Source organism: Dipodomys merriami, unplaced genomic scaffold, assembly GCF_024711535.1.
Source record: "Dipodomys merriami isolate MVZ:Mamm:240054 unplaced genomic scaffold, mDipMer1.0.p SCAF_6, whole genome shotgun sequence".
Lineage (NCBI taxonomy): Eukaryota > Metazoa > Chordata > Mammalia > Rodentia > Heteromyidae > Dipodomys > Dipodomys merriami.
Window position 1 is genome coordinate 71134093 of NW_027206179.1, and position 11570 is coordinate 71145662.

Sequence of the window (11570 nt, forward strand, 5' to 3'; positions counted from 1 at the left end):
ACTGAAAATAATCGAAGATGATGATTCACAGTCTCACCTCTACATAAACATTCTACATGACTCAAGAGGCAAAAGACCATCTTGTTCTAGAAACCTGTACATCAAGCTATCAACTCTTAAAACTGAGCAAACATGTTCCAGTGTGGTCACTGTCATTATGGGCTTGGTCTCCCAGTTCACAGCCACATTTTTTTAAACATGAAATGTGGGCATATACACATTCTAATAATGTGGGAGCTAATCCTCATATCAAAGAAAAAACACAAAAGACCTTATATTCCCAAAGCACAACTTAAAGACTTGACCACATAGACCCATCTCCTACATCTTTAGTTAAGGTCATTGTCACACTTACAGGGTTTGAGGCAGTAATTTATATAAGCACATGATTGCCAAAGAGCACAGTGCACTTACTAACATCATCTTGCTTTGTACTATGCATAGGATTGATTCTTTTTTTACTTTCTCCCAAACAATCATGTGCTCTTGAAGAAACAGGCTTTTTAAGGCACATTTTAACAAAAACTCATCACATAGCCAGCATAAAAATGGAAGCTCCACTTGGTAATAATGTGTGTGTGTGTGTGTGTGTGTGTGTGTGTGTGTGTACACACATATATACATAAAATTAGGTAATATATGATTTAACAGATTGACAAGTGACTCTAACTTGAGGGTAGTCATACTAAAAACATGAGTCAGTGGTTGCTTATTCAAAGAGAAATGTCTGTAAAAATATTACATATCTGTAAGAATAACACATGTGAGAGGTAGGAAGAAGACAGAGAAGCTGGAGGCTAAACAAGCTCTCACGTAGAAACCAGATTTAGTGTTCCAGTGGAAAATCTAAGGCTAGAGGATCACACCAAGTGTGCCATCAGAGTACAGAGTTTGGCAAGAGAGGAAAAATTCAGGCAGCTTAGTTAAGGACACAGATTTGGGTACTCCCAGGTCCGCGGAGGCAACAACTTCTGCTACGGCTGCCATATCAATAGAGCCCAGAACAAAGGTGCCAGAAGCAGTGAGTGAGGGGATTCTACTAACTGCCAGCAATAACTGACAAGGAGTGGAAATCTTCATCTTGATGACAACAGATAGTCACAGACCATGGATGACCCAGAAACTAAAGGAAAGGTGTGAGTACCCCCAAGACATCCTCACTCCTCACAGAGCAGCGGTGGGCAGGTAGCCCTGTCCCCCTCCACCAGAGAAGAACTCCATCTTTGTTACTGATAAATACCTGGCCAAGCTAACAGGTAACTCAAGCCTTTGAAGAAGACAATAGGAGCCATTCAACAGTTCAAAGAAACCTGACCTGCAGGGCTCAGCACCACCCCTGAGGAAAGTTGCCCCTCCCAAGCAGAGGCAGCTCCACATGGGTGGGGCAGACTTTCCTTAGTGGGTAAACAGAACCAGAGGATACCCTACCCATCTGCAGCATGGGCAGCAACTCCAGAGGCTAGAGAGTAAAAGAGGAACAATTGGAAACTGGTTACACATAAATCCTGAGATTGGCTCCAGCCTGGACTGCTTTAGTCTCTCAGGAGCTAGCCCATCAGGGTAAAATTACTGATTGCTGACAGGCCACAACTCTACCTACAGCCTAGATCCTCCACAGTAACTCCAAGCTAGAGGAAACAGCCACCTCTCTCCTCTTTTGTGATACTCAAAGTAGATCACCTCCCACTAAACTAGCCTGGGAGGAGGGTCATAAAGTCCCAGATAAGGCAGAATTTCATTCTGCCTGCTCAAACAAACTGATTTAAGAAACCAACTAAACCACAGGAAAACCACACACCACAAGCAAACCAGGGACTCCACCCAAAAGACTGGTTATGGACACAGGGGAGACACAAAAGCCCCTCCTCCCTAAAAATTCAAAGAACTCTTTTTTTCTACTTAATTTTTTAAAAAAACTGTTGTTTATTTTTTTCATTTTTATTTTAGGTTTGTTTTTCTTTTTAAAAATATTCTCTTTATACTCTTTTCCCTTTTGGTCTTGTTTTGATTTTCTTTTGCCTTACTTAATTGCTAGTCTGTTAATCCCCAGATATATACCTGTCTTCAATCATTACACCTTATCATTCATTGTGTGCATACTTAATTCAGATATGGATTACTCAATTTACAAACTCCCAGCATCAACTCCTTTACTTGTAGTAGTATTTCCTTATACTTATACAATTTTTAAGTGTTTCATTTTAAATTTTTTTTTTCATTTTTCCTTTTTATCTCTCTTCTCCTTTTCTTCTATCCCTTCCCTCTCTCTGAATTTAGGTCTTGGTTATATTCCATCTCTCAATTCCCCCCTCCATTCTTCCAATCTTATTTTCCAATTACAATATGGTAGTGCCACATTGAGACCAAGGAAAGATCCTTAAAGCTGTCAAGGAGAAAAGACCACCTATAAAGGGAAACCAATCAGAATAACTTCAGATTTCTCAGTAGAGACAAAGCAAGAAGAGCCTGGAATGATGTATGACATGCGCTAAAGACAAACAACTATCAGCCAAGAATACTGTACCCAGCTAAACTCTCCTTCATAAGGAGAAAGGACAGATAAAATTCTACAGCAAAGAAAAATGGAAACAATATATCTCCACCTGACCAGTCCTATAAAACTTAAAGATGTCCTACACATAGAAAACTAAGAAGAACACAACAAAGGCCAAGAAACAGCCCCCAAGCAGAGAACCCAAGAATCATATAAAGAACTCAGTTGTCATAGCCCCCAAGAAGGTGGATAACATGGCAGGAACTACCAAACACCTGTCAGTCCTAGCTCTCAATATTAATGGACTTAACTCTCCAATTAAGCGACATATATTGTCTAGTTGGATCAAAAAGCAAGATCCTTCTAGCTGCTACCTTCAAGAGACACACCTTCCCCACAAAAATAATCATATTCTGAAATTGAAAAGCTGGAATAAAATCCACCAAGAAAATGGCCCTGATAATCAGGTGGGGGTTGCAATTCTTAGATAAAAGACCTCAAATTGAAATTAGTGAGAAGAGATAAAGAAGGTCATTACATACTAATTAAGGGATCTCTCCTTCAGGAGGACATTACAATTCTAAGTATCTATTCACCAAATACCAGAGCACCCAAATTTATCCAAGAAACACTATTTTCCCTACAATCACACATTGATCCAAAGACATTAATTGGTCCACAACACCACTATCCCACTGGATAAATCAACCCAGAAAAATTTCAACAGAGAAACAGCAGATCTAAACAACTGCATAGACTAACTAGACTTAACACCCATCAGCAACAGATTACACATTCTTCTCAGCATCACATGAAACATTCTTCAAAATAAACCACATTTTTTCACAAAGCAAATTTGTCCAAATTCAGAAACATTGAAATTATGCCCTGCATTCTCTCATACCACAAAGGAATAAAATTAGAATTCAACACCAAATGCCACCAAAGAAAATCCTGTAACACATGGAAGCTGAACAACACTTTGTTGAACAGCAAATGGGTCATGGAAGAGATTAGAAAGGAAATTCAAATGTTCATGATATTTAACAAAAATGAACACACAAATCACCAGCTCCTCTGGGATGTAGCAAAGGTAGTACTCAGAGGCAAGTTTATAGCTCTGAGTTCCTATATCAACAAATTGGAGAGATCTGAAATCAACAATTTAATGAGACACCTGAAGCTCCTTGAAAAAGAGCAGTAAGCTAAACCCCAACCCAGTAGATGGAAACAAATAAATCAGAATTCAATAAATTAGAGTCCAAACAAACTGTAGAAAGAATCAACAAAAAGAGTTGGTTCTTTGAAAAAATTAACAAAATTTACAGACCCTTAGCAAATCTTATTTGAAAAAGAAAAGAACACACGCAAATAAACTCAGAGATGAAGATGATATCATAACCACAGAAAAAAGCTAATAAGTTTGAGAATCTGGATGAAATGGAAGAATTTCTAGCAAATATTGATATGCCCAAACTAAACCAAGATGATTTAAACCAATTTAACAGACCCATATCAAGTACTGAAATAGAAACAGTAATAAAAGACCTCCCACTGAAGAAAAGCCCAGGACCAGATGGATTTACAGCTGAATTCCAGAAGGCCTTCACAGCAATACTCCTACAACTCTTCAATGAAATTGAAAGTTAAATTCACAACCAAACTCATTCTATGAAGCCATCATAATCCTCATCCCCAAACTAGGCAGGGACTCATCAAAGAAAGAGAGCTATAGTCCCATTTATTGATGAAAACCAATGGAAAACTTTGCAACAAAATTCTGACCAATAGACTTCAACAACTCATCAAAAAAATCATACACCAATCCTGCCCACGTAATTGTAACTCCTCTGTACAGTATGTTCACAAATAAAATTAAATTAAAAAAATCATACACCATGATCAAACAGGATTCATTTCAGGGATGCAAAGCTGGTTCAATATATACAATATAATTAATATAACCAATTAATTCATCACATCAACAAAAGCAAGGATAATAACCACATGATTATCTCAATAAATGCAGAAAAAGCATTTGACAAGATCCAACACCCCTTTATGATGAAAGCTCTGGAAAAACTAGGAAACCATGGAACATTCCTCAATATAATAAAGGCTGTGTATGACAAACCTACAGCCAGCATTATACTTAATGGAGAAAAAAAAGCCATTTCCTCTAAACTCAGAAAAGGAGACATGGGTGTCCACTCTTCACTCCTCTTCAGTTTAGTATTAGAATGCCTAGCTAGAGCAAAAAGACAAAATGAAAACAAAGGGGATCCAAATAGGGAAAGAAGTAGTAAAATTCTCCCTCTTTGCAGATGACATGATCTGCAAGAACCCCATGGACTCCACTCCCAAGGTACACGGAGCTGATTTGAAACTTTGGCAAAGTAGCAGGATATAAAATTACCCTCAAAAATCAATGGCTTTTTTTGTGTGCCAATAACGACAAGAGCGTGGCTTAAATCAGGAGAGCAACTCCTTTTGTAATTGCACCACAAAAAATAAAATACCTAGGAGTAAACTAAAGAAGTAAAGGACCTCTATGATGAAAACTTTAAAAACCTGAAAAAGGAAATTAAATTAGAACTAAGGATGTGGAAAAACCTCCCATGCTCCTGGATTGGAGGATTAATATTGTGAAAATGGCAATACTGCCAAAGGCAGTACTCATCACTATCCCAACATCATCCTTCAAGGAAATAGAAGCAGCAGCCCAAAAATTCATATGGAACAATAAAAGACCCTGAATAGCAAAAACAATCCTTAGCAGAAAGAACAGTGCTGGAAGAATTACAATACCAGACTTCAAACTCTACTAGAGTTTGGGACTGGCACAAGAACAGACCTCAGAACCACTGGAATAGAATTGAAAACAGAGAAATGAATATACCTATAGCCACTTAATCTTTGATAAGGGAGCCAAAAAAATAGAATGGAAGAAAGATAGCCTCTTCAGTAAATGATGCTGGCAAAATTAGTTAAATACTTGTAGAAAACTAAAGATAGATCCTTATATATCACCCTGCACCAGAATCAATTCCAAATGGATCAAAGACCTTGAAGTCAAAGCAGACACCCTGAAAACATTACAGGAGGGAATAGGAGAAACTCTAGGTCTCCTTGGAACAGGCTGAAATTTTTAAATAAAGATCCAGAAACAACAAATCAAAGAAAGTTTGGAAAATAGGATCACATGAAACCGCAGAGCTTCTTCATGGCAAAGCCCATAGCTTGTAAGATCAACAGAAAGCCCATAGACTGGGAAAATATCTTCACTAGCCATACAAAGGACAAGAGTCTCATATCTAAAATATACTTAGAACTCAAAAAATTAAATCCTTGGGCTGGGAAGGTGGCTCAGTGGTAGAGCACTTGCCTTGCATGCATGAGGCCCTGGGTTTGATTCCTCAGCACCACATAAGCAAAAAGAAAAAAGCTAGAAGTGGCGTTGTGGCTCAAGTGGTAGAGCACTAGCCTTGAGCTGAAGAGCTGAGGGATTGTGCACAGGTCCAGAGTTCAGACCCCACGACTGGAGCCCCCCCAAAAAATTAAATCCTCCAAAAACCGTCAAAGAAACAACTGCCCCATCAACAATTAGGCTAAAGACGTAAAGAGAGACTTCTCTGAAGAGGAAATAAGAATGGCCATTAGACACAGGAAGAAATGCTCAACTCCTCTGGCCATAAAAAATGCAAATCAAAACAACATTGAGATTCCACCTCATCCCAGTTAGAATGGCTATAGTCAAAAAATCTGATAATGACAAATGCTGGGGGCCAAAAGGCAACCCTACTGCACTGTTGGTGGGAGTGTAAACTTGTCCTACCACTCTGGAAATCATTATGGAGGTTCCTCTAAAGACTATAGAGCTCCCCTATGACCCAGCAATCTTCTGGGCATTTACCCAAATGATCACAAACAAGGCCATACTAAAGAGACCAGCACAACTATGTTTATCACAGCATTATTCACCATAGCTAAGATATGGAACCAACCAGCTACCCCTCAAAAGATGAGTGATCAAGAAAATGTGATATATATATATATATATATATATATATATATATATACACACACATATATGTATATGTATATATGTTATATGTGTTATATAGGTATATCTGTGTATATATATTGTGTATATATGTGTGTATAAATACACACACACACACACACACACACACACACACACACACACACACACAATGGAATTGTATGCCCCCATCAGAAAGAAAGACACTGCTCCATATGTTAGGAAATGGAAAGACTTGGGAAAAAATCCTATTAAGTGAAGTAAGGCAAGCCCAAAGAAACATAGGTCCCATTGTTTCCCTTATTTGTAATTATTAGTATACATATAGGAAAATCTTTTCAGAGGAGCTGAAAAGCTCAAAAGCCATGTACATATGACCATATGAGATGATACTAAGTGAAATGACCCCCAAGATATGGACACAAGAGGTCTGTCTTTATTGTTATTTTTTACATGTACCATGTGACTTTATTTTTTGTTGTTGTTGTTTCCTTTGTATGTTCTTTCCCCTATGGCATATCCCCTATTGTCATTATACTTGATTTTGGTACTCTGCATCTTATATATACATATGTCTAATCTGGGGAGGGGAAGGGGAATAACAAAATGCTAAAATAATGACAAATGCTGGGGTGGATGACCCATTACAACAAGGATACCCACAGGACAGTATATTGGAAACGAATGTTACAACTTTGGGTGGGGGGTGGACAGTGAGGGGTGGAGAAATAGGGAGGGTTGGGGAGAAGTGGGGGAGGTGGAGGAGGAAAGGGATAGTGGGACAACACCAAGGAAGGGAAGGGATAACAATGATCCACAAGTAACGTTCTCATTGCCTTACTCATGTAACTGCAAGCCCTCTGTAAAGCATTTTTACAATACAATTTTTAAAAAGTCCCATAGGTGACAGTTCTGTAAATGGGAGAAAAGACCTTTGAACCCTGTGCCCCCACCCCAGGATTTTGAGTGAGGGAAGGAGTTAAGGTACCTTAATGATTTCTAAACATTTCCTTTAAAAATGCACAGATCCTTGGAAGGCTCAAAGCTTAGGTCCTAATCAGCAGGTAACTCAATTTCAGTTATTTTCAAAGGACTAGGACTTGGGGAAAAGGGGACAGAAGTGGAGGCATTTTGTGGACAAGTTGCTTTAGGGACTTTATACATTTTGCTAGGATCAGCTTTGATGTCTGTAAGAGGCTCTGAATTTAAAATATGTATTTTCCCCCTAATGTTCCACAAACATATCAGAATGCTGCCTTTGAGATGGAAATATATACTTGGAATAGGGCTGGATTTAGGACTCTCAAGGTAAACACAAATGAAAGAATTTTCTTTTTTTCCTTTTTTTTTTGCCAGTCCTGGAGCTTGAACTCAGGGCCTGAGCAATGTTCCTGAGCTTCTTTCACTCAAAGCTAGCAAGCACTCTACCACTTGAGCCACAGTGCCACTTCCAGGTTTTTCTATTTATGTGCTACTGAGGAATTGAATTGAACCCAGGGCTCCATGCATGCTAGGCAAGCAAAGCCACATTCCCAACCCCAAGTGAAAGAACTTTCTAGAAACAAATACATAAAAAGTGATACTGTCTCTTCCACTATCCACTGGTGGTTAGGAGGCTTTTGGATGACTCCTCGGCCTTGCACAGCATGCTGGGGACAAGCTGAACTCAGACCTGAGAGGAGAGCAAGCAGTAGTCCAGATGAAAACTCAGGCAGAAAATGGAACCAGTAGGAGTCACTCCATGGGGGCAAGAGGACACTCCAGTCACTATGGTCGTGAAACAGTGAAAGACTGGTCATGAAGATTTGTCAGTTGTGGGGCCTGAACTCTGGGCCTGGGCGCTGTCCCTCAGCTCTTCAGCTCAAGATTAGTGCTCTACTTCTTCAGCCACAGTGCCACTTCCGGCTTTTTCTGCTTATGTGGTGCTGAGGAATCGAACCCAGGGCCTCATGCATGCAAGGCAAGTACTCTACCATCTTCCCAGCACTGAGCCCCCTTCCCAGCCCCTGGTCCTAAAGATTGTAAATGTAGCACAACAATAGGCCATTGGAAGGAGCCCAAAGTCACAGAACTGTAGTCTGCAATGGCCAACACCTCCATCTGAGAAACCATTTGACCTTTGTATTTTAGTCCTAAGTGGTACTTACAAGAGAACCTCAGAAACTGCCTGAGCAACATCTGAATCTCTCTCCAGTGATAGGCATCATTTTAGAAATCTGGTCCCAAAGGTTCTAAAGAATAGCAATTTATCAAAAAGAAATCACCTCTTGAATAAAGTAAGTGGCGGGATGTATGTCAAGGTAAAAAGCATCATACAAACTGTTGGAGAGGGAAGTGTGGCCACAGGAATAGAAAGTCCACGGTTGTTCCATGGGTGGAGGACATGGAACAGAAGAAAGTGAGAAGGAAGAGGAGGGGATGGCGAAAATGTTTGCCAATGACAGCAACCATCCATCTGTGTGTATCTGCCTAGGGCTTGAACTCAGGATCTGGGTGCTGTCCCTAAGTTCTTTTGCTCAAGGCTAGTGCTCTATCACTTGTAGCCACAGATCTACTTCTGGTTTTCTGGTGGAAATACTTGGAAACAAGAGTCTCAGGGACTTTCCTGCCTGGGATGACTTGAAACTGTGATCCTCAGATCAGTTTCCTGAGTAGCTAGGATTACAGGAATGAGCCATCTGGGCCCGACTGAAATGCAATATTATAATTGTCTTTTTTTTTTTTTTTTGGTCAGTCGTGGGGCTTGAACTCTGGGCCTGAGTGCTGTCCCTCAGCTCTTCAGCTCAAAGCTAGCGCTCTACCACTTGAGCTATAGCGCCACTTCTGCAATATTTTAATTGTAAATGCCAATATTTTCTGTCAAGGTCCTGTTGCCATTTTTTTCTTCAGTGAAATTTTTGTCCCCAGTAAAGGCAGGATCACAATCTTTCCCAAGCAGATTGAGTTGCTGTAGCTTATTCTTGGTTATCAAAATATTCATATAGAGCTGGATGCTGGTGGCTCACGCCTGTAATCCTAGCTACTCAGGAGGCTGAGATCTGAAGTTTGTGGTTCAAAACCAACCTGGTTATGAAAGTCCATGGGACACATCTCCATTTGACCATCAGAAAACCAGAAATGGCACTGTGGCTCAATTAATTGGTAGATCAGTTGCCTTGAACTGAAGAGCTCAGGGACAGCATCCAGGCCCAGAGTTCAAGCCCCACAACTGACCAAAATAATGTAGCTTTGGTTGAATTGGTGAATTTATAACATTTGGAAAAGCATGACACAAACCATATAATCTGAGTTACCTAAAAGGAATTGGTGTGGAAGTGGAGCTGTAGCTCAAGTGGTAGAGCTCTAGCCTTGTGCTGAGGAGCTGAGGGACGGTGCTCAGGCCCAGAGTTCAAGGCCCATGACCAAAAAACAAAAAACAAAAAACAAAAAAGAAAGGAATTGGTGTGTGAACATGGAAGATGTAGACAGTCATGTCCAACTGAAGTGCTTGTGTCTGTGATGTCTTTGTTCATTACTTCATATATATGCTGTCTGTAATGCACATGTTAATGTTTTTAAAGTAATTTTAATAGATAAATATAAGAGACAAAATCACATCAGTCACATCAATCACAACTCCACTTTTCTTCATAGGTGAAAAGGAAGTAATAAATTGGTAACTTTTTTGTATCTCAAGTTTCAGGAAGAGATAAAATCAGAATGTGTCACTAAATGGGTTCTGTGATAAGTCACAATTCAGTGAAATCTAACATACTTAGAGTGGCGTAGAAAAAGTAACAGAAGAGGAAATGAGAATGACAGTAAGTAACAGATGCAAGAGAACAGATCATTGAAAACTATGCAGGGGTAATTGGTGAGATGAAAAACTTACTTGGAAAAGCAAATGAACAGTATCAGAATAGTGGGATATATATATTGACCCTGGGAATTAGATTTTGTACTAGAAGTTGATCAAAGTATCCTCACATCTTGTCTCCTTCACTGATGAGGAGGCATTACAGATTAAAGTATGTGATCATTCTGAGCTGTGTGTGTGTGTGTGTGTGTGTGTGTGTGTGTGTGTGTGTGTGTGTGTGTGTGTGTGTGTGTGTGTGTGTGTGTGTGTGTGTGTATGTTTTGATCGGTCATGGGGCTTGAACTTCTGGCCTGGGTGCTGTCCCTCAGCTCTTCAGCTCAAGGCTAGTGCTCTACTACTTGAGCCACAGAGCCACTTCTGAGTAGTTTATTGGAGATGATTCTCATGGACTTCCCCCCCCCCCAGGCTTTGAACTAAATCCTCAGATCTCATCCTCCTGAGTAGCTAGGATTACAAGTGTGAGCCACCAGCATCTGCTGAGCTATGTTTTATAGCAAAGACAATCCTAATCCACCATAGCCAGATGCCCATGATTCTCAGATTATACCACACCTTGCTTATCTATACTTCTTGTCTTACTCACCAAAATTAGAGAATTGGAGGAAAGAAAGGAAAAAAAAACTGCCCAGTTTTGGAGAGTCCAGGAAATTGAAGGCTAGATGACAAATTCATGAGGAAACTTGTTAATGTTGTGTTTATTTATGAGGCAATAATGAAGTACACAGTCCAATTCAGAATCTCTTGAGATTTTGTATGCATGGTAGGATAACATTTCATGAGAATGTGTCTGGAAGATAAATCCCACCCAGTGGAACAAAGGTGTAGAACTTTCAAAAAAAATATTCCATGAGCTCTTGGATAACAGTACTACAAAGCATCACATGAACAGTATGTATATATATATATTTTACTGCATATCTCAAACTTGACAAAATGGGCATAAGCACTGAGAACTGAAATTCTGTAAAATTGTTAGAATGGCAGTGTAAATGTGTAAATGTGCATAATAAATTCTTGTATAATAGTAGAAATTGAAAATAATTGCTCTATTCCAATGCATATGACTATCTAACATAACATTCATAATAAATCTTTGAAAACCAATGATAAAAATGTGATTTTGGGGGAAAAAGACTTAGAGGACCCATTGAGGGACTACTAATGTTGTGAATTTTATT